Source organism: Apium graveolens, chromosome 1 (genome assembly GCF_009905375.1).
Source record: "Apium graveolens cultivar Ventura chromosome 1, ASM990537v1, whole genome shotgun sequence".
In the NCBI taxonomy this organism is placed as follows: Eukaryota; Viridiplantae; Streptophyta; class Magnoliopsida; order Apiales; family Apiaceae; genus Apium; species Apium graveolens.
Genome location: NC_133647.1, coordinates 111,728,056 through 111,747,642, shown reverse-complemented (window position 1 = coordinate 111,747,642; position 19,587 = coordinate 111,728,056). Strand labels below are relative to the sequence as shown.

Sequence of the window (19,587 nt, the reverse complement as noted above, 5' to 3'; positions counted from 1 at the left end):
TATTTTCTTGTGTTGTTTGTCATGATTTCATATGAACCCATGATGGCGATAAGTTCTATTATGGGCTAATCGTGATCATGGGGTTACAACGGATTTATTATGGAATTCTTTAGTTAATTGTTTAATACTTTAGTGTGTGATGATTGCATGATATCTAGTATTGGTTGTGCGTATTCGTCTTATGTGCGTCGCGAACATATAAGATAGGGTGTTAATCTCTTGTGAAGCGACGGTGGATCTTGAGATTTAGAACTTGCCATGCTAGCATAGGTTCATGTACGTTATGCATGATTAGTGGGTAACTCTAACAGTTTTATTTGCCCTATGTAATCAAAAGAAATAACTTGTGCTTAAATCGTTGTGTTGTCAATTTCTGTAGACATATAGGAACTCAACATAATTGATGACTATTCAACTTCTATCTTAATTGTGGATGTTTGGTAGAATGGTATTAGTACAATGAAAGTTGGCTTTTATCAGTTTTGTGTTATTCGATTAATATCATCACTGTCACATGCTAAAGGTAATAACAATGGCTATATAAGGAAGTAATAATGAAGTTGTGATCTCATGAGTGTTTTATTATTGATAATTTGAAGTGTTAGTTAAGTGGTTAATTAAGTAGTTAATTATAGTTAATATTTGATCAACAATTTTAAGTGTTATTATCTTAACATTGAGAAGTAATCATACATTGGTGAGTGAGTTTAATTAGACAATAAATTAGTCTGAGTCTCTGAGGGAACGAACTAGAAAGTATTCTATATTACTTGCGAACGCGTATACTTGCGTGAATATTAGCGCGTGTTTTCGCCCTAACAAGTTTTTGGCGCCGCTGCCGGGGACTCGGCGTATTTGTTTATTTTATGTGCTTACCATCATTGGTCATTAGGACTCAGTGATTAGGATGTAATAGTTACTTACTCTTTTCGGTTGTGTTTCAGGTACTTTAGCAAGCGTTTATGCAAACTCGTTCTCGTGCTCGCAAGAGGACTTTAGATATAGCTGAGGAGACAGACGAAGTTCTTGATATTCCGGAGAAGTTAGATTTTGAGGATTCGGATTCAGGAGCTGAGCAGAAAGAACCAGTAAACATGGGAGATCGTATTGTTCAAGCTGATCCAGCTCTTATGGATTTTTCTCGGCCTAAAATTGATGATATTCAGTCAAGCATCCTTCATCCGGCTATTCAAGCTAACACCTTTGAAATCAAGCCGGGCACTATTCAGATGGTGCAGAATTCTGTTTCTTTTGGAGGAGCGGCAACTGAAGACCCCAACATGCACATAAGAAATTTTGTCGAGATCTGCAGCACTTTTAAGTATAATGGCGTGACTGATGAGGATATCAAGTTGAGGCTTTTCCCATTCTCACTGAGGGATAAGGCTAAAGACTGGTTACATTCGGAACCAGCTGGGTCCATCACTACGTGGCAAGATCTAGCGCAAAAGTTTCTGGTGAAGTTTTATCCAATGGCAAAGACTGCTGCTATGAGGAATGCTCTTACTCAGTTTGCGCAGCAACCTACAGAATCTATGTGCGAGGCTTGGGAACGCTACAAGGAAATGTTGAGAAAATGTCCACATCATGGAATGCCGGATTGGATGGTGATCACTGGTTTCTATAAAGGTTTGGGGGCCCAATCTCGGCCCATGCTCGATGCAGCAGCTGGAGGCGCCTTATGGGCTAAAAGCTATACTGAGGCGTATAATCTTATAGAGACGATGGCTGTAAATGAGCATTAAAACCCAACTCAGAGGATGACATCATGCAAGGTAGCAGGTATTCTGGAAGTTGATGCAGCCACCGCTATTGCAGCCCAGCTCCAAGCGCTATCAATGAAGGTTGATTCTCTGGCTACGTATGGAGTTAATCAAATAGCTATGGTTTGTGAGCTTTGTGCAGGTTCTCATGCTACGGATCAGTGTTCTCTTGTCAATGAATCTGTTCAGTATGTGAATAATTATCAGTGACAACAGCAGCCTGTGCCAGCGACCTATCATCCTAATAACAGAAATCATCCAAATTTCAGCTGGGGGAATAATCAGAATGCGATTCAGCCAACATATCAGCAAGGAGTGAGTAAACAGTTTAACCCACCTGGATTCCAGCAACCACAGCAGTATGCTACATGGCAATCATATCCTCAACAGGGAAGTGCAGCTGCACCTACTAGTGCTGATTTTGAGGAACTTAAGCTGTTGTGCAAGAGTCAGGCGGTTTTTATCAAGACCTTGGAAAATCAAATCGGTCAATTAGCCAATGCAGTGCTCAATCATCAACCTGGCACTCTTCCCAGTGACACGGAAGTACCAGGCAGGAAGGAAGCTAAAGAGCAAGTCAAGGCTATTACCTTAAGGTCTGGAAAAGTAGCTGATGCTGAAAAGGCAAAAGAAGTCGAAGCTGAAGTTAGATATGAAGAATCTAAGCAAAAGCAGAAAGCGGCGGAACCAAGGAAGACTACTGTTGAACACACTCTGCCTGAGGCTAATACAGGGGAGAAACAGCTCTATCCTCCACCACCTTTTCCTAAGAGATTGCAGCAACAAAAGCTGGATAGACAGTTTGGGAAGTTTCTGGAGGTGTTCAAGAAACTTCACATCAATATACCTTTCGCTGAGGCTCTGGAACAAATGCCTAGTTATGCGAAGTTCATGAAGACTATTCTTTCAAGGAAGGTGAAACTGGATGACCTTGAAACTGTTGCTCTCACGGAAGAATGCAGCGCTGTTCTGCAGCAAAAGTTACCGCAAAAACTGAAAGATCCAGGAAGCTTCACCATTCCTTGCACCATTGGCAATCTAACTTTTGACAAGTGCCTTTGTGATTTGGGAGCAAGCATTAATCTAATGCCTTTGTCGATCTTTAAAAAACTGGATCTGCCTGATCCAAAACCCACATACATGTCGCTACAATTGGCTGACCGTTCCATTACTTACCCAAGGGGCATAGTTGAGGATGTGCTCGTCAAGGTGGATAAGCTCTTCTTTCCTGCAGATTTCGTTATTCTGGATTTTGAGGAAGATAAGAAGATTCCCATAATCTTGGGGAGGCCTTTCTTGGCTACTGGCCGCACCTTGATAGATGTGCAAAAAGGGGAACTTACTATGCGGGTCCACGATCAGGATGTGACCTTCAACGTATTCAAGGCAATGAAATTCCCTACAGAAGATGAGGAGTGCTTAAAAGTGGATGTGATTGATTCCGCGGTTACTTCGGAACTCGAGCACATGCTAATGTCTGATGCATTGGAAAAGGCCTTAGTGGGGGAATTTGACAGTGATGATGAAGATAGCAACGACCAATTACAATATCTGAACGCTTCTCCCTGGAAGCGAAAGCTGGACATACCATTTGAATCTCTTGGTACTTCTGACCTCAAGAACGCTGAAGGGAAGCTCAAACCATCAATAGAGGAAGCACCTACCTTGGAGCTCAAACCATTACCTGAACACTTGAGGTATGTTTTTTTAGGTGATTCATCTACGTTACCTGTTATTATTTCAGCTGACCTTTCAGGTAGTGAGGAAGATAAGCTCTTAAGGATTTTGAGAGAATTCAAATCGGCTATAGGATGGACCATAGCAGATATCAAGGGGATAAGTCCTTCATATTGTATGCATAAAATTCTGTTAGAGGAAGGTAGTAAGCCAACTGTGGAACAACAGCGAATACTGAACCCGATCATGAAGGAGGTGGTAAAGAAAGAAATTCTGAAATGGCTAGATGCAGGCATCATTTATCCTATTTCTGACAGCTCGTGGGTGAGCCCCGTACAATGTGTACCTAAGAAAGGAGGTATCACTGTGGTCGCAAATGAAAAGAATGAGCTCATCCCTACTCGAACAGTTACAGGATGGAGAGTATGCATGGATTATAGGAAATTGAACAAAGCCACAAGGAAGGATCACTTTCCTCTTCCATTTATTGATCAAATGCTTGACAGATTGGCGGGACATGAGTATTTTTGTCTTCTGGATGGTTATTCCGGGTATAATCAGATTTGTATTGCACCAGAGGATCAGGAAAAGACTACCTTCACTTGTCCATTTGGCACATTTGCTTTTCGTAGAGTTTCGTTTGGGTTATATGGCGCCCCGGCCACCTTTCAGAGATGTATGATGGCTATATTCTCTGACATGATTGGAAATAACGTCAAAGTGTTCATGGATGACTTCTCCGTCTTTAGACACTCATATGATGAATGTTTGAATAATCTGCGCGCCGTACTCAAAAGATGCGTGGAAACTAATTTGGTGCTTAATTGGGAGAAATGTCATTTTATGGTGCGTGAAGGCATTATCCTTGGGCATAAGGTCTCTAGCAAGGGTCTGGAGGTGGACAAGGCCAAGGTGGGAGTCATTGAAAATCTTCCCCCACCCAATTCTATGAAAGGAATCCGTAGTTTTCTTGGTCATGCGGATTTTTATCGGTGATTCATCAAGGACTTTTCAAAGATATCTAAGCCGTTGTGCAATTTTCTTGAGAAAGATGTGCCTTTCAAATTTGATGATGAATGTTTGGCAGCATTCGAGACTCTCAAGAAGAGTTTGATCACTGCACCAGTTATTACAGCACCAGATTGGACAGAACCGTTTGAGATGATGTGTGATGCGAGTGATTATGCGGTAGGTGCAGTTCTGGGATAGCGCAAGAAAAATATCTTCCATGTGGTCTACTATGCGAGTAAGACTTTAAATGGGGCCCAATTGAACTACACCACTACGGAGAAGGAGCTTTTGGCTATAGTCTTTGGCTTTGAGAAATTTCGATCTTATCTGCTTAGTACGAAAGTAACAGTATTCACTGATCATGCAGCTATTCGCTATCTGGTTTCTAAGAAGGATTCGAAGCCGAGACTCATTCGTTGGGTGCTTTTACTTCAGGAATTTGAGTTAGGGATCAAAGATAGAAAAGGTACTGAGAATCAAGTAGCTGACCATCTCTCTAGGTTGGAGAATCCCGATTCTACTTCACAAGATAGGACGTTAATCAATGAATCTTTTCCGGATGAGCAGTTGTTTGCAATTCAGGAGGAAGAACCATGGTTTGCAGATATTGTAAACTATCTCGTCAGCAATATAATGCCTCTTAATTTGACATCCGCTCAAAAGAAAAAGTTTCTGCATGAGGTGAAGTGGTATATGTGGGATGAACCATATTTGTTTAGACAGGGAGCTGACCAGATCATCAGGAGATGTATCCCGTTCTGTGAGACGGAGGGGATATTACGAGACTACCATTCCACGGTTTATGGTGGACACTATGGAGGTGAGAAGACGGCAGCTCGTATTCTGCAAGCAGGTTTTTTCTGGCCTACTTTGTTCAAGGATGCTCATCAGTTTGTTTTAAGGTGTGATTGTTGCCAAAGAGTGGGAAATTTGTCAAGGAAGGATGAGATGCCATTAAATGTGATGCTTGAAGTCGAGGTCTTTGATGTGTGGGGAATCAATTTCATGGGGCCTTTTATCTCATCTTGCAATAATCAGTACATCTTGCTGGCAGTCGATTATGTCTCAAAATGGGTCGAAGTTAAAGCTTTACCGACAAATGATGCAAAGGTAGTACTAAATTTTCTTCATAAGCAAATTTTCACAAGGTTTGGAACGCCTCGGGTAATCATAAGTGATGAAGGATCGCATTTTTGCAACCGTAAGTTCACTTCTATGATGCAGCGTTATAATGTGAATCATCGAGTAGCTACTGCCTATCATCCACAAACAAATGGTCAAGCGGAAGTGTCTAACAGAGAGATAAAGCGTATTCTAGAGAAGGTTGTTTGTCCGTCAAGGAAGGATTGGTCTTTAAAGCTCGATGAAGCTGTTTGGGCTTACAGAACAGCATACAAAACTCCACTTGGGATGTCACCGTTTCAGTTGGTGTACGGTAAGGGATGTCATCTACCGGCGGAGCTTGAGCATAAAGCCTACTGGGCATTGAAGAAATTGAACCTAGATTTAGATGCAGCTGGTAAGAAAATAATGCTTCAGCTTAATGAACTTGATGAATTTCGACTTCAAATGTACGAGAATTACAAAATGTATAAGGAAAAGGTGAAGAGGTGGCACGATAGGAAGCTACATCCTAAGTTATTTGTGCCAGGGCAACAAGTTCTGTTATTCAACTCTCGGCTCCGACTTTTTCCTGGGAAGTTGAAATCAAGATGGTCTGGACCTTTTATTGTCAAAACTGTGTTTCCACATGGAGCGGTGGAAATTTTTGAGAATGATTCGGACCAAGCATTCAAGGTTAACGGTCAGCGGTTGAAGCACTACTATGGGGACATGGCAAACCGAGAGGTGGTTAGTGCCATTTTGTTGACTACTTGAGAAAGGTACGGAACGTCAAGCTAATGACGAAAAAGAAGCGCTGCGTGGGAGGCAACCCATGAATTGTTGTTACAGGAACCCTTAGAAGTTAATAACCTATCCAAAAACACAAAAAAATCAGAAAACAGGGGCTGAAAAAAAAAAAATTCCAGAGACCCTCTGCGCGCCCGCGCAGATATGCTGAGCGGCCGCGCAGGGGTCGAGTTCCAGAATTTTTTTTTACAGTTCAGAAAAAAAATAAAAAAAAAAATAAATAAAACACAAAAACAGTTGTAGCCCATAAACCCACGAATTATTCCCACTACCCCATCATTTTATCCCTTAATTCCCAAACCCTAATCTAATCCACACCCTATATATACATACACCTATCCTACATATCTCTCACAAAACTTCCTACACTTAAACCCTCTCACAAACATCAAAAATCAGTTCTTACACACTTTTATTCACGAATCAATGGCACCCAAGAGAGCACGCACTATTGACAGCAGCAGCACAGTTCCTACTGCTGATTCATCGAGGGGTACTGCTGCAAGACCTCAGTTAACTGACAGAGCTGAGGAGGAGGAGTACACTAGGCTGTTGGGGAAGCCGATTCTGAAAGAGAGGGGGTTTTTACCATCAGGGAGGGATGGTGAGTTGTTGCCCATGATTGCAGAGAAGGGGTGGATAGCTTTTTGTGAGTCACCCGAAGCAGTACCGATGAGCGTTGTTCGCGAGTTCTACGCGAACGCGAAGGCTGAAAAGGATGGGTTTTCTGTAGTCCGTGGGCTAACAGTTGATTATCATCCTGCGGCGATTCGCCGTGTGATTGGACAGCGAGAGAGGAAGCCCGAGGAGGAGAACTGGAATGAAAAGACTGCTGAGGATTTTGACTTGGATTTGATTTGTGCGACTCTCTGTCGACCGGGCACAGTTTGGAACCGCAGTCCAGCCAATAATGAGTATCGTCACTTTCCGGTGATCGCCATGAACAGGTATGCCCGTGCATGGAATGCATTTATATGTGCTAATATTTTTCCTTCTTCACATGCACACGAGGTCACAGTTGAGAGATCACAGTTGTTGTGGGGAATTCTGCATGATGAGTACTATGTGGACCTTGGTGAGTTTATCTACCAAGGAATTCTGAAGTTTTTGAGGGGAGCAAAGCATATGAACATCCCTTATGCATCCATGGTTACGAAGCTATGCCGAGCAGTAGGAGTGAACTGGCCGGCTCATGAGCAGTTGCAGTTGCCAGCAGCTCCGATAGATTCTGGCACTCTGAATGGGATGCAGGAGTGGACCGGTGGTGAGCCTGAGGAGCATGGGCTGGGTTATCGTCTTCCAAGAGGACGTCCAGCACGAGGTGCTACTATGGCTAGGCCAGGGCGTGGTGAGGCTGGTTCTTCGAGAGCTCAGGAGGGTGCTGGGATGGGTGATGCCCAGTATAGGAGGCTTTCACGGCGGATGGATGCCATGTATGAGACGCAGAGCAGGTTTGCTCAGGAGCTCACCCTTGCATTAGGGACTGCTTTTCGAGGCCTTGGAGCTGATATCCAGTGGCCAGTTTTTGGTGAGGACTCTGCATACCCGCCGCCTGATACTCCACCCACTAAGGGTGATGATGATGATGACTCCGAGTAGGTATACCCTGTGTTCCTTTCTACTACTTTCACTGAGGACAGTGAAGATTTTTAGTTTGAGGGTGGTAGTTAAGGAATATTGTGTGTGTGTCATTTAATTGCGTATTCATGATAGTTTAGTTCATATAGTTGCATAATTTATGCCATATAGTTTTTTTTATGAATGTCATGTAGCTCATGCATTTACTATGATCCCTTTTGCAATGATTTATCGACTGAATTGTGATATTGACGCGAGTGTAGTGATAGCATTAAAGTGATATTAAGTTGTGTAGGTTGATATGCATGCTAGAAACAATTGTAAGTCCACTAAGTCTTAAAGAAGGCGTAAGGGCTAGATTGTTGTTATGATTTGGTTGTTTTCAAGGTCAATCTATTTATTATGCTTAGAATTCGATTATAGGTTCTTAGTGATAAAAACATGAAAAAGAAAAATTTTTGGAGAAAAAAATATGGAATTTGTTGCTAGTTGTGGCTAGGCGTCAAATGGCTAGTAGCCGGCTCGCTTATGTTGCGAGTAGTCTAGGGTTGAGTAAGATGGAGCGAAACGCACTTGCTCAGATGTTATAAAAAAAAAAAAATTTGCATAATTGATCAAGAGTGGGCTCTTTGGTATTCGAGTTATTAAGTTCTTAGGGGACTTTGTGCCTAGTGACCTAAGGCTTTTAGAGTCTGGGATCCGCTAACCTAACGCTTGTTACATGGATACCATTGTATAAGTCTTTTGTGGACCTCACTCATTGCACGGTCAAATAAGCATTTGAGTTGTAAATAAAAAGCACGATTCCGTAGTAAGCTCCAGAGTTCTTGTAGTGTTGTATATCACTTTGTGCCTAGAATTTTTAATTCTTTGTATAATCGTAGGATTGCCTTGAAGATAGTCTAGTCATAGTAATTGGTCTAGTTCCGAAGCATATCTGTTAAGCATTTGCACACAACACGTTTATGGCTGTATGTCCGTTTGCATGAGTTTATTGATCTTTAGTTGTCTAACTGCATTCGTTGAGAGGTAACAATTTGGTTGGTTAATTATAGTAAGGGGGATCGTTGCATTTTCATATAGATTGCATTCATGCATATTTGTATTTGTTTTTGAGTCTGTGACGCTTGAGGACAAGCATCGATTTAAATTTGGGGGTGTGATAAGTGGCATTTTACACCACTTAGAACGTCTTAAAATGGCTTAAATTGGTGTCTTGAAATCAAGTATTTTGTGTATTTGATGCGTTTTTCTAGTGTTTATGTATTTCAGGGTAATAGTTGCATTTCGGGGGAGGAATAATCAAGAATAAGCCTTGGCATGTGTTCACCATTGCGAGAGGAAAGGAATGGGCAGATTACGGTGAAGAAACAGAGCAAGCTTGGAATTTTTCCAGTAGGGTCCTGCGCGCCCGCGCAGCAATGCTTAGCGGCCGCGCAGCAGCCTGCGCGCCCGCGCAGATATGCTGAGCGGCCGCGCAAGGTCGGGGAAAAAGCTGAATTATTTTAGACTTCTACTTCTGTGTGGCTTCCAACTTCTATGTAATCTGAGTTTTATGGGACTATTATATAGGTAGATTTGAGACGTTTTCATTGAGAGTATTAAGGAGATTATGTTTTAGATTGTGTTTTACGCAAGAAGCAAAGGAGATAAGGAAGAAGACCGATTTAGCACACCGCAACGAAGAGGAAGCATATATTCTTGTGATTCTTGTTTTGTTGTAGCGTTGGATGCTAGTTTTCTTGCTTTGACTTATTTACTCTTGTGTCGTACTCTGTTTTGATATAATTAGTGTAGTTATTATTTTCTTGTGTTGTTTGTCGTGATTTCATATGAACCCATGATGGCGATAAGTTCTATTATGGGCTAATCGTGATCATGGGGTTACAACGGATTTATTATGGAATTCTTTAGTTAATTGTTTAATACTTTAGTGTGTGATGATTGCATGATATCTAGTATTGGTTGTGCGTATTCGTCTTATGTGCGTCGCGAACATATAAGATATGGTGTTAATCTCTTGTGAAGCGACGGTGGATCTTGAGATTTAGAACTTGCCATGCTAGCATAGGTTCATGTACGTTGTGCATGATTAGTGGGTAACTCTAACAGTTTTATTTGCCCAATGTAATCAAAAGAAATAACTTGTGCTTAAATCGTTGTGTTGTCAATTTCTGTAGACATATAGAAACTCAACATAATTGATGACTATTCAACTTCTATCTTAATTGTGGATGTTTGGTAGAATGGTATTAGTACAATGAAAGTTGGCTTTTATCAGTTTTGTGTTATTCGATTAATATCATCACTGTCACATGCTAAAGGTAATAACAATGGCTATAGAAGGAAGTAATAATGAAGTTGTGATCTCATGAGTGTTTTATTATTGATAATTTGAAGTGTTAGTTAAGTGGTTAATTAAGTAGTTAATTATAGTTAATATTTGATCAACAATTTTAAATGTTATTATCTTAACATTGAGAAGTAATCATACATTGGTGAGTGAGTTTAATTAGATAATAAATTAGTCTGAGTCTCTGAGGGAACGAACTAGAAAGTATTCTATATTACTTGCGAATGCGTATACTTGCGTGAATATTAGCGCGTGTTTTCGCCCTAACAGCCACTCGACCACTTACGCAACTCCTAGTTCAGATGAAATCCGTGACTCTGAAATGTAAAGCTCGTTCCCCCTTTCCCCAAGTAGAAACTTGTTGATACGGCTCCACCAAAAAGTCGTATCTAGTTGGAAAGGAAAACTCACTGATATTTCCCAGGCAATTCCTGTTAATAGATTAAACTCATTCCAAGAATTTTACTTCCCGAGTGTTGGGTAAGTAATCAAAACCTCTTTTATCAAATCAGCAACCTCGTTGCAAATATAAAACCACATCACGGAGCCGGATCCCCCAGATTTTTAAGCGTGTATTTAAATCCCCTTCGAAAGGAAGATCTTAAATTTGAAAACGAGTTTTGTGATCCACTCTAACTTTCAAAAATAGTTTTGACAAAGTTTGAAAATAATCTCTGGAAATATTTAAAGTAAGAATGATATGATATTATCAATCATTTTCCGAATACTTGGCGAATATTGACACATTATTCTTTAAGAAAATAAAGAATATTATTTATAAAATAAGCGGAGTCATAAGTCCTCGAATGAATATTCAAACTAATATTCATTAAATAAAATAAGCGGAGTCATAAGTCCTCGAATGAATATTCAGATAAATATTCATTTATTAATAGAAACTAAAATAAGTTTCATAACTAGAAACTCTATTCAATAATTAAACTAGTCTTTGATCGCAATAGGAATCTTAAATGAATATTCACAAAATAATATTCACTTATAATATAAAACTATCGAATAAATATTATTCGATTAATAATTTTGAAAACTATATATATATATATATATATAATTTACTCGGGAACATCGTCTCCCAGTTTAGAAAAATGTTCAACCGGGTCCCCTATACTAAGGGTATACGCAAGTAATGCCTATCTGTAGCATAGGTATTATACAATTTGAATCGATAATGAAATATCAAGATTATGAAACAGACATGCATATATATCATTTCAACATGCTCCAATATATTGCAAGACTTTCTAATAATAACCATGCACTTATCTCAAGATAATGCATCAATATATTCACATCACAACAACCGTATAACGGGTAGAAAACTTGCCTGAGTGTTCCGAGGTAGACTTAAACTTAGAGTGGGTCCGGTAACCTATGAACAACAACATAAGCCAGAATTAGACCACGGTCGATTAATAAACTATTCAAAACTCACTCATACCCTAACGGTCACTTACGGTCGCTTATATGCTTAACGATTTGCATTAATCGCTCGTGTACCCTCGACTCCACTAATTTTAATAATTAACCGTTACGAATTTTAAGGTAACTCTTTCGCGAATACTTTACCAACTTTCTAATACACCGTACATAATTGTTTCATAATCCAATTATTCTATTAAGGCCCTTAAACAAGGTTTCAAAGTAAAGCGAGGGGTAATGGTTCGCTCGCGAAACGCCGTTACTTAAAACAGTCGTTTCTCCTAAACCGTACATCGGATCTAAGCGAACCGCATACCAAAACGAAGCTTACGACATGATCTAGCTAAAAATGGCAAATTTCAGAATCTTAGAGTGAGTCCACGGGTCCTGAAGCTAAACACAAAAACAGTTTAAGGTAAATCGGGCATTACGACGGCTATGTTTACACGATTCCCAAAATAATTACCACTTTAAATCCTCATCAATTCACTCCCATACTCCAACAATCAATAACACAACAAATAAAAATTAAACCACTAAAAAATCAGTCCACACTCCAAGGTTTTACCAACTCATTCAATCACTACAAATTCACCATTTCAAATCAACACAACTTCACAAAAATCACTACTAAGTGTGGATCTAACTATACATTTACAAATTCATCTAAAAACTCAAACAATAAATCTTAGTACTAAAGGTCAAGAAGTTTTTTATACCTTTATTTATGAGTGAAAAGTTTCTAGGCAGCCTTAAAACCTTGATCAATCCTTATACAAGCTTGGATCTCACAAACAATCAAGAAAATACAAAGTTAGATTTTGAAGTTTCTAAAAGTCCGATTTAAAGAACTGTAAAAATTAAGGTTTTATCTTGATTATTTGGAAGAGACTTGTGAACAAGAGTTGTAGGCCATCTCAATAACTTTCCAACGAGCTATAGAACACAATATTTGAGTGAGTATTGAAGGAGATATGGCAGTTTGAAGTTGCTGGTATTATTTTGGCCGAGAGCAAAATGATTAAATGAAAAAAATAAAAAAGCTTCTTTGATTTCCTTGCATAAATATCTTCTCCCTTGATGACATCATCCATCATGCATCACTTTCTTGCCATGTTTCAATCCCTTGTGGTTTGATGATGTCATAATCCTTGGCTTCTTGTACAAGCTTGTCTCTTGGTCGCTTATTTGTTTTACGGTTCGCTTAACTCTCGTTCTCGTTAATAGTTTGAGGGATCATATTCGGAATCTTATTACTTGGGCTTCCCCGAACCTTTATTAATATCTTATATCCCTTTAATGATCCTCTGCTATAATCCTTAAATAAAAATCATTTTAATCATGTTACCTTATACTCAATTCTTTCGGTATCTGGTGAATTTTCGGGAAAAAATCAAAGTGTCCGGATTCGAATTCTGACGACCTTTACATACAATCATTTACTTTATGGAATACTAATACGATCTCAGAATTTCCTTAACAGTACTCCTATACAGCGTGGTCTGATAATTTTCCTTAATCAGCATAGTCAGAAAAAAATTACTATTCAATAGGGTTTCAAAAATTTCCAAAAATTGGGGTTATTACAACAGCCACATTGTCCTGTTCAGCCAAAACTTGATAAGCTGGAACAGGGTGAGTAAATGCATCAGCTTCATAAGAAACAGAGTCTAAGACAGCTTGATAATCTTGCTGAAATAGCTGTTTCTTTTCAGCCTCATTGACATCCCTTAACTCACTAACAATGGGCTCTTCCCATTTTTCGGTACCTGCTTTTCTCTTATTTTCTCTTTTTTCTTGCATCAAGGGTTCCCCTTGGCTTCCCACCCTCACACCCTCACCTTTACCATCTAAGGTGGGACTCCACTTACTCACTTTTGCCAAGCTGGAAGAAATAGCTTGCATAGTTTCACTCTTTTCCTCTCCTTTTGCCTGAGAGCAACTCAGCCTTTCACTCTGTTCACTCCCTTCCCTCAATCCTAGGAGTGATTGTACAAGTACTAAATCATCTGCACTTGTAACAATAGTTGAAATTTCAAGTGGTGCAGTGATAGTCAACGGATGAGAAACATTCGTCGAGGTAGTAGTTGAGAGTTTCAACGGATGACTGCTATTAAGCACATCCGATGAGATAGTAGAAATGACAGAGTTTGGAGTGGAAACTACTGTAGAATGTGTGGTGATTAATTTGAGATTTTGCACAGACTTCTCATTAGAATCAGAAAGAAATGGCAAATGAGCCTACAAATCATCCAAAAGATGATGCTCACTTGCTTGAGATTTTGGCTTCTCCATAAGAGTTAAAGATGGAGAATATGGAATTGATATGTGAATCATATCCACATCCAAATAATTTATGGGTAAGTTTTGTGTGTGAGGTGCTTCTATTATAAGAGATTTTGGCTGTGACTCCATATTTACAGGAGCCACATCAAACTGACTTTGAGAAGGTGTTGTAACTGAGTCTTTGACTACAATTTGCACAGTGTGTGCACCCTGTGTATCCCCAAGTGTTTTAGATTCCTTCTTTCTTTTGTAAGTTTGGGGTGAGTCTGTGTCCCTAACCCTTTTTGCCTTTGCTCTTGGCTAAGAGCTTTGTTCAATAGTTATATCCTCTTGGCTGGATGCAACTAGTAATGAGCTAGAATCCTTATTCAGCACTATAGTTTGTTGGGAAACTGCAGTGTGGCTAGGTTGGGTTACACACACCTCTCCCTCCTTATCCTTACGGTTTCTTTTATGTTCACCTTGTCCATCACCAGGCTTACTTCCCTTCACACTCCCCTCTTTGGTTTTGGTAGTTTTTGAAACTAGTCCCTTTTGAGAACAACTAGAGTGGGGTCTTTGAGACTTGGTTTTGGAAACTTTTATTTTAGTGGCTTGGGTAGGCACCTGTTTGGTCAATATCACAGATGCCATAGCCACAAATATCTGCAAAGAAACTGGTGGTAGAGAAGTAGCAGGAACAGAAGTATTTACCTAACTTACCCGAGGCCCCTCCATGATTGGCAAGTAGACTAGAGGAACCTCACTAAGGTTGTTTGCCTTGTTCAAATCACCAATAACCCTTCTTTCTTGAACCCAACAATCAAGCTTGTTGGTTGGGTTCTCAATGATAAGATATTCAAAAACAAAATTAGCTAGCAACATAAAGAATCTAGCATAATATATGTTTTTAGACCTTTTCTTAATGTCTCCTAGCTTAAAACCTAATTTATACAGGACAGACTCACTGAAGTTATGGTACTTGTCACTAAGCAACATATATATCATGTTAACAAGTGAGTAAGTCACAACATCAAAGTTACTAATTTTTCCAGAAAATACTTTAATAAAAGAGTCACAGAGAAGGCTCCACTCCTTTCTAAAGCCTTTTCTTCTAACCTCACTTAGATTGGAAGGGTCAAAGGAATAACCCATAAAAATAAGCATAGAGCTTATATCTGTGTCTGTGTGTGGAACTAGTGTATTATTCTCAGGCAATTGAAAACAGGCACGAATTATATCACTGTTCATGCAGTAATTTTTACCTTTAAGAGTGAAGGTAATAGTTTTGTCCTTCGAGTTGTAAACAGCTGTAGTCCAAATCTCCTCAACTACTTTACAGTATATGATAAGAGACTCTAACACAACATATTTCAGTTTGTAGCTTCGAATGAAATCCATCATTTTGTGGTAATCTTCAGAAGTTGCAATCTCCTTGTTCACCAGTGCAACGAAGATATTCATTTCATAAACAAACCCAGTTTGGGACATGAACTTGACTACTGGTGCCATTGCTAAGAATAAGAGTAATTGCAGAAAAGAAAGCTTTTGCTTTGGAGATGAAAGAGTTAGAGAAAGTGCTTGAGAAAGATAAAAGTAAAAATGAAAATGAAAATGAAATTGGCTTTTATACTATCTCAAAAATAAACGGTTAAAAGGAATAAAAGAAAAATAAAGTAACCAATCAAATTAGCCTAAAATAGTCGTTTAAAAATAAAGAAAACTGTCAAAATTCTAATGATTATCCATCGAATTATACTTACAAGCTATAAGTAAATTCGAAAGATAATGCCTAGAATTAACGGCTAAGATTGAGAATAATTCGATGGATAAGGATTAAAAGTACCCAGAATAATATATGATATTTCAACGGATAATATCATGAAATTCAACGTATATTCATTTTCAACGGATAATGAACATCCGGCGAGATGTAAATTCTGACTTAGCCAAAATTTCATCTTTGACAGGAAACATCAAATTTTATTTTGGATGCATATTGAATTGCTTAGACATCAGAACAAATTAAGAGTAATTAAGCATACCTAACTCACTTACCAACCTAGTAAAGGTGGATTCATCAAGTAGCTTGGTTAAGATGTTTGCAAGTTGCTTCTCACTTAGAACAAAATAATGTTCCACATGCTCTCTAATGAAGTGGTACTTGATGTCAATGTGCTTGGTCCTTGAATTTTGTACTGAATTTTCAGTAATTATAATAGCACTTGTGTTTGTTGGGGTTAAACCCAATATGTGATATGGGCTTGGTAATACAAGACATAATTGGATTGGGTAATAATTGTATTTGTTGACAATTATTATGATAATGGGATTGAGTAATAATTGTATGTGTTGATAATTATTATCATAATGGGAATGGGTAATAATTGTATGGGAAGACAATTATTATTATAATCAGATTAGGTATGTCTTGTTGGCTATATTTGTGATGGCTATATATACATAGTCATGTTATTGTTTTGATGTATGCTTAATAGATGTAGTCGTCTTAGGTATTGTGTGTGGGAGATGCTTGAGCATTGGTTGGCTCAAGTATCAGTTTGGGACACCATTGAGGTGTTATGTATTGATGTATTATTGATAATTGTTTTGATTAATAATACAAGTTGGGGCGTGGGTTTTCCACGTCAAATATATTGTTGTGTGTTTGTGTGTGTACTCTGTATTGGTAGAATTAAATCTCGAATATGTGTGTGTGTTTCCTCATAACAAGTGGTATCAGAGCCGAGGTTCGAGGTTCATGATGAATTGGGTTGGAGGAACGTTCGAGGTTCAATTGGTATAGTGGAGTACGTTGATGGATTTGCTGACAAAGTTACGTGCGGTATGGCGTTTGACTTGTACCGTGGATCAATTCAGACTTGAGGTGAAAGATGCACGGGATTATTCCAATAGTTTCAATGGTTTGATGGTTGATTAATCAGGTGAAAATTTTTGGATGATACTCTTGATGTTCTTCAAAAGTGTGGCGCCCTCCAAACTCAGGTCAGAAGTTTGGGGTCCACACATACACACACCTTATTAATAACCTGCTTATAACAATGATAAAGATAAAAATAATGATATGCAGTGACCCTACTTACCGATTACCACGGACCGCAACAGGTTAAAGTAAGCACACAAGCCAACCACACTTACTTATATTACAAACCGTTCAAATCCCAACTATCCAAACTCATAACTGAGTATTAAACATTATTACAAACTTTTACAAACTTAAATTATTCCAAAAGAAGCCTACTAGCTCAACTCGATCAACCTGAACCCCTAGCTCTCGCGCTGGACTGGGGATCCTCGGTACCAACCGGTTCCTTCTTAACTGGAAAAGAACATAAACAACATCACACAAATGAGCTAACTAGCTCAGCAAGTCACAATGACAAAACTGAGAATAATGATCATCAGGTAAATATGGTTATGATATCAAGTGAACAATGGATTATGATTTAGAATTGGATATTATATTTTCATTTTAAAAACCAAGGTTAGGCTGTTGATCAGTCACGCACTAACCCCGAGCAAAGCACACATCACTGCTCTAACTACTGGATCCAAGGCACACATTGGCCTAACTTGACCATTATATGGTCTGACCACGAATCTGGTCCATAATTTTATAAAAACAATCCAATTCTACCATAATAACAAAATAAGCAGTAATAAACAATAAACAGGATCATTAACAACATTGGGTGTTCAATAATGAAAATGGTTTCAATCTACATAAAGATCAATATGGCATTTCCAAAGCTTGGCTGCTAGGTAGTGAAAGAATTGGATAAAAAAAAGATCAATGTTTCAGGGTTTCAAGGATTTAGTCTTTCAAAGCATAAGATACAATGGTTTGAGTGTGTAATCAATCTCGTTCAGTGTTTGATAATTAGTTTGTATGCATTTGTGGAGTAGTATCGTATATTTGAGGTTCGTATTTGGGGATACAACAATCAATGGTTTAGAAAGAATCAGGTTTACAACTCAAGTTCAATAACTGGAATCAGGGTTTAGGGTTCAGTGCTTCAAAGCACTTGCAATATAAACAGGACTATCAATCATTATAATATCTCGAGAAAGTTCAGAATACATACATGGTACTAGCTTACTACACTGCACTTGCTCTCAATCACCACTGTCTTACTCCTTGACTATCTGTTTCCCTTTCCTACGCCTTGCCTCTTCTGATCACATATCATAAGCATCTTTCAATATTCAACTCATACGATTCGATTCAACACATACTTCTATCTACCCTTCGTTTCACCCAAATCTGATTGACGGATTGAAAGTTACGCAATAAACAAGTAAACATCGAATATATAGACAGACAATTAACCCACAAGTCACATATAACACATCACATAATCAATGGTATATAATTTATAAAGAAGACTCGGGTCATAAATAGGCTTTCGGATATTTAAAATGATTTTCAAAACATTTTTCGGAATTAAAACAGATCGTTGAATCAATTTCGAAGTAGTAAACAGGGTTCGGTTGGCCAATTCTAGCTTCAAAACAATTTCATAGTAAATATCGAGCCTTGAAAACGATTTAAAATAATATTTTAAAGCTCGAAACTATTTTTCGGAATTTTTAAATCATTTTTAAATAATTAAATCTAATTAAATAATTAATTAAAATCAATTAATAATTAATTAAATCAAGTAATCAATTAATTTTCGAATTAATTGACTAATTAATCAATTAAAAATTAACTGAAATTAATTAACAAATTAATTCAGATTTATTTTTGAAATAAATATAATTTTTGGAATTAAAATAATAATTTTTGGAATTTTCAGAAATTAAAATCGAATTTTTATAATTAAAATAAATAGGAAATATGTTTTTTAAATAATTTATAAACAGGAATCCAAAATATGCAAACTCTGGAAACCTGCGGGACTAAACTGTTTCTTCTCCAAAAGTCTAGGGGCCTGTTTGCAATTTTGCAAACCCCCGCCATCGACTCGCCGGAGTGTGGCCGGAGAACACGATTCCGGCCACCTCAGGCCACCAAACTGTCCAGAATTAATCTACACATTACCAGGAACTTATTTATGCAATTAAAACACATCAATCATCCCTGTCCTGGCCGGAAATTGGCCAAGAACATTGCCGGTTTCCGGGGAACATTGAAAATCTTCAAAACACAACTCCCTTCGATTCACTAATCCTCTGTTAACGAGCTATATACCAATCGATTGCAAATTTCATAAGGAACATAATCCACTATAAATCAACAGCTAATAACCCATAAATCAAAAAGCCCCAAATTTCAATTGAAAACATTCATACGGGTTATAAACCCTAATTTTAAAATTCGAGAATTAAACCCACTTTTGAGCATGTTATTGAACTCCAAATCAGACGTATGACATATGAAAATCATCAGGAAAACAAGCTCTACAACATGCAAGCATCAAATCATACAAACAATCATCCGAACAAAAATTCATATTTTTAATAAAATTAATTCGAAAATAATTAATTTTTTAGAAAATAAACCTTGATTTCTGCACTGATTTGGAACACAAAATTTGATAGAACACCTCAAGACCTTCGTTTTGA

General features: G+C 38.2%; 1 non-coding gene across 1 annotated transcript; it reads right to left on the bottom strand.

Moving 5' to 3' along the window:
- Positions 1 to 1,487: 1,487 nt before the first annotated feature.
- LOC141683433 (small nucleolar RNA R71) lies at positions 1,488 to 1,594 on the bottom strand. Its single transcript, XR_012560283.1, has one exon. It is a non-coding gene; the product is annotated as a small nucleolar RNA R71 (small nucleolar RNA).
- Positions 1,595 to 19,587: the final 17,993 nt, after the last annotated feature.